At 44.4% G+C, this 5,000-nt stretch overlaps 1 non-coding gene across 1 annotated transcript; it reads left to right on the top strand.

The window, feature by feature from the left end:
- The first annotated feature begins 3,224 nt into the window (after nucleotides 1-3,224).
- Nucleotides 3,225-3,360, top strand: LOC125198070. Its single transcript, XR_007172342.1, has one exon. It is a non-coding gene; the product is annotated as a small nucleolar RNA Z247 (small nucleolar RNA).
- The last annotated feature ends 1,640 nt before the right edge of the window (nucleotides 3,361-5,000 follow it).

The following is a 5,000-nucleotide window of genomic DNA, read 5'->3' on the forward strand; positions in this document are numbered from 1 at the left end:
AAGACCACGTCGCTCAGTGCCACGCCCAACAATCGTCCTCGTCTGAGTATCCTATAACATGCAAAGAGAAGGTTGCATTAGTAAGGTGCAATTCAGTTCTTTCGTGACATGACTGACAGAAAGTAACTTATGGGACAAGGTTGGGACATATAGGCAATTTGAGATTTTTAGAGCGGGTGAAATATTAATGGTTCCGGTTCCCTTGACAGTAAGCAATTCCCCATTGGCAGTCTAGACATATTTTTTATGAGGTTCGGACATCCCAGTAAAATCAGATTCATCAAATGACATAGTGTCAGTAGCCCCACAGTCAAAAATCCACTCTTTATCCTTATATGAAGATTCAGACATACTACAGGCTGCAGATAAATTTTCTAGAACTTGAAACCTATTTTTGCAATCAATTTGAGGTTCAAATTCCAATTTTCTAGAGTCTGGTGGTCTTTTTCCAACAATATGAGAGTAAATGGGGTCAATATTTAATTTAGGAGTGTTTGAGGACTGCATAAAAAGAGAATGGAGTATATTTTTATATTCTACGGAATTGGAAGGACTGGAATATAATAAAGGTGGATGTGAGGGGTTTAATTTAAAATTAAACCCCCCTACCTTTCCCAACCCTTGCCGATGCCATTTCTTCTCCAGAAGGCGCCGCTGCAGTCCCAATTACGATCGCCTCATCTCGACCGGCGACGGTGGTGGCTCCGGTGCTGCCCGCTGCATTCGCAGCGCTGGTAGCCCGGTCTCACTCCCCTGCTGCCGGTGGTCCCCTGTTTCCTTTGTTCGCCCAATTTCGAGTAGCTCATCGCTTCTTCATCTCATCCCACCAATCAGGTCATCCGACGAGGTGGAAGCACTGCTCCTTGGTGTGTTTCCGGCCTCCACAGTGAGAGCACAAGAGCTTGTTCTTATCTTCCTCGAAACGACGATCCTCTCCATGGTGCGGAGTCTGCCCGCCTCGTCCGCCGCCGCCGCCGCCGCGAATCGCCAAGCCCACTGCAATTCCGCCACTATCAGCGCCGGCGGGTGTGGGTTTGAGCACGCTTTCGTTCGTCGCCTCCCTTCGGACGATGGCGTAGGCGTTCTTCACCAATCGACATCCATATGTTTTGGAGACGAAACCACAATTGCTCCAAGGTCATATCGCCTTGTTTGATGGTGCTTGCTTTCACGTGTAGGTCGTATACCTGTAGCGAATCTCCTCTTCTGCCATAGGTCACGGCCAGTGCCTCCCATTGCTCCCTCGCCGTCGGATATTGCGAGACCTCATTTACGAGTTCGGGTTCTATGCTGTTAATTATCCACCCGAACACGCAATGATCCAGCGTCTACCATGTTTCATGATCTGGATCTGTGATTGGTGGAGGCTCTGAATCCCGAGAGATGTGGGAGAATAATCGCTTCCCACCAATAGCTCGTTTTATGAGGATCGCCCAGAGAGGGTAGTTATCCACTGACAGTTTCGTGGCGATAACTATCTCGCCTAGGTTGTCTGGATTGGCCGTTGGCTTTGGTTTTGAAGTTTGAGTTGGGGATTTCTGCATGGTTTGACGGATGAGTTCTGCGAATTTTTCTGCAAAATCACTGGAAAAATTCATGATTGAGTTTTGGTCCTCCTTGTGATCTTCTGTGTCTGACATTGCTACTGTTTGTTTTTGGATGTAGGTTTCTACTCTTGGTTGAAAGGTCGGGATTGGTATGGACGGTGATGAAATTATATTCTGAGTCCCTTTTTCTCAACCTGCTTTGGTACCATATTGAAATATCAAGAGAGAAGAGGAAGAAGACATTGTAGGAGAATTGTATTCTATGTTGTATTTCATCGTTTGGAGTAAGCCTCTTAATATAGAGGCTTACCCTAATTTACAAATGGTAATACTATCTCCTATTTTTTGTGGTATCAATCACACATTAATTACAAGATCAATCACTCATTAATTACATAATCCTTGCCTTACTTACATTATTTCTTTTCCATATTCTAACAACTGCATAACCCAAAGATAGCAGCACATAAAACCACTCAATCTCTGCTCACTGCGGTTTAAAATGTTAATACAAATTTGTGTGGACATTTTAATATACTGTGTTGACATTTTTTAAATATCAATGTCAACATAGTGTATTAAAATATCACTAAGTTTATGTTGATATTTCAATTTCATCGTGTTTGACATTTTTAATATACTGTATTGATGAGTTAGCAGAGTTAACAATTTAAGAAAAATTAGCATCGGATCACACCTTATAATTAATAAATTTGTAAACGTTGTCTCCTTGAGCTTGCATCCGAGTTCAGTCGAGGATGCTCCCAGCCCAAATGATATCCATGCATTGGATAGCAAGCACCATGTAGCACGTGACCAAGGTAATGCGGAGGATGTATTCCCCTCGAGTGGTCCCCTGTCCAGCTGGAAGGAGGTGCTCCTTGGTGCCAGCAAGACTTAATCAATTTGGATAAGGAGAAGAAAATATGTTTCTGTTATTCTATTTTGTTTGGTAGTGTATTAGGGTTTAGCCTATTAGGATTCTAGGTCCTTCTGTGACCATGTATTTAAACAAGTTTTTGTAACATTGTTATCTAACGGGAAAATACTAGTTCACCTTTCTCAACCTAGCCTTTCTCTACAAGTTTTCATGGTATCATCGCAGTAGATCCTTGGACCTACTCCTGCCACTTGTCTCTTTCCCTAAAAATGGCTGATGGAAATGCCTCTGAATTCTCTTTTGCCACTCTCACTCAACCACAAAATCAGCTTCAAATCACACCCCTATTTCCCCATTCTCACCCTATCTCCCTCAAACTCTCAGACGACAATTTTCTAATGTGGCGTCAACAAGTGCTGGCCACTGTTCGGGGCTATGGCCTAGAGCCCTTTCTTGATGGGTCAGTCTCAGTTCCTTCTCAGTTCGTGACTGCTGATGCTACTTCTACCTCCGTGCAGCCTAATCCGGCCTTCCTCGCTTGGCACAGGCAAGATCAACTCCTCTCCTCCTGGCTTCTAGCTTCTCTATCAGAAAGCTCAATGGTTCTTGTTGTTGGCCTCACCACCAGCAAAGATATCTGGAATGCTCTCTCTACTCGCTACGCCAGCCAAAGCAAAGCCAAAGTCATGCAGTACAAGCTGCTCCTTCAGACATTCAAAAAGAACTCTCTTCCTATGTGCGACTATCTCGGCAAAATAAAATCCTACTGTGATTTTTTGGGATCTGCCGGCTGCCACATTCTTGATGAGGACCAGATCCTCCACATTCTCTCGGGTTTGGGACCCGAGTATGACCCAGTCATGGTCACCATTTCCTCTAGTGCTGATCGTTGGACGGTTCCTGATGTTGCTGCTCTTCTACTCAGCTTCGAAACGCGGCTGGAGTCCTCTCACAATCCACCTATTAATGTTGATGGCTCCCAGCCTGCTGCTAACTTCGTTCACTCTACTGACCAGCGCCGAGATGTCTCCACCCGTGGGGGTCGAGGTTTTTCCAACCGTGGTGGTCCTTTTCGTGGTCGTGGTGGTCGCAGCGGCCGTGGAGGCAAGCTCGTTTGCCAACTCTGTCAAAAACCCGGCCACTCTGCAGATCGCTGCTGGCACCGTTTTGATCAAAGCTATGGGCAGGCACCTCCACTCCGTTCTCTAACTCCTGCTCATCCACAGCCTACTGCCAACTTCGCCCAGGGACGAGGCCTTCTCCCATCTCCTTCTGTCCAGCCCCAATCAGAGTTCAACTTTGATGTAGCCTCTTCCTCTTCTTGGTATCCGGACTCAGGGGCTACACATCATGTCTCTAATGATCTAGCCAATCTCAACTCTGGCTCTGAATATGTTGGTGGTAAGTCCTTGCAACTTGGTGACGGGAAGAGTGTTCCAATCACTCATGTTGGCACTTCTCATTTCCATTCCTCCTCTTATCCTTCTCGTTCATTATTCCTCAATAATTTGCTGCTTGTTCCTCAAATTACCAAGAATCTGATGAGTGTCTCTCAATTTGCTCTTGATAATGGAGTTTTCTTTGAGTTTCATCCTACCTTTTGCCTTGTTAAGGATCAGGTCAGCAAGGTTCCAATCCTCAAGGGCATCCTTGATCGGGGACTATACAAGTTCATCCTCCACAAAAGCACTCTCAACACATCTTCCAAATCTTCCACTCCATGTTTCTCAAATTCAATCAATAGCAGATCCTGCTCAGTTGCTGCTCTTACTCCTTTCCCAGAAGTGGTTCCTGATGCCCCTGCTCCTTCTGCTCTACATATAGCCACACCCTCTGCTGCTCTTAGCTTAGAATTATGGCATAAAAGACTTGGTCACTGTACTCTTGATGTAGTCTCCAAAGCTTTGCAAAGCTGTAATATTCCCTTCATTTCAGTGAAATCAAAAGTTTTATGCAGTCCATGTTGTGTTTCCAAGAGTCATCGCTTGCCTTATTTTCCTTCTAACACTGAATATTCTGCCCCTCTACAACTCATTCATAGTGATTTATGGGGTCCTTCCCCTGTAACTTCAAGGAATGGATTTAAGTACTATGTTACCTTCATTGACCACTTTAGTAGATTCACTTGGTTGTATCTTTTGAAAACCAAGGCTGAGGTTCATTCCGTCTTTAAACATTTTAAAGCCCTTGTAGAGAATCAACTCAATCTCAAAATAAAAATTTTGCAGAGTGATTGGGGAGGGGAATATCGAAGCTTAACCAAATTCCTTCATGATGAGGGTATCCAACACAGACTCTCTTGTCCATACACCCCGCAACAGAATGGACTTGCTGAACGCAAGCATAGACACTTAGTCGAAACCGGCTTATCTCTTCTAGCTCAAGCTCATCTCCCATCTGATTTTTGGGATGATGCTTTTGTTACTGCCTCTCATATCATCAATACCCTTCCCACCAAGACTTTGCTCCATATCTCACCTTTTGAAAAGTTGTTTCATTCTAAGCCTAATTATCATAAATTAAGGGTGTTTGGTTGTCTGTGTTTTCCCTATCTCAGACCATATAATCAAAAC

The sequence above is a fragment of the Salvia hispanica genome, unplaced genomic scaffold, assembly GCF_023119035.1.
Source record: "Salvia hispanica cultivar TCC Black 2014 unplaced genomic scaffold, UniMelb_Shisp_WGS_1.0 HiC_scaffold_1191, whole genome shotgun sequence".
Lineage (NCBI taxonomy): Eukaryota > Viridiplantae > Streptophyta > Magnoliopsida > Lamiales > Lamiaceae > Salvia > Salvia hispanica.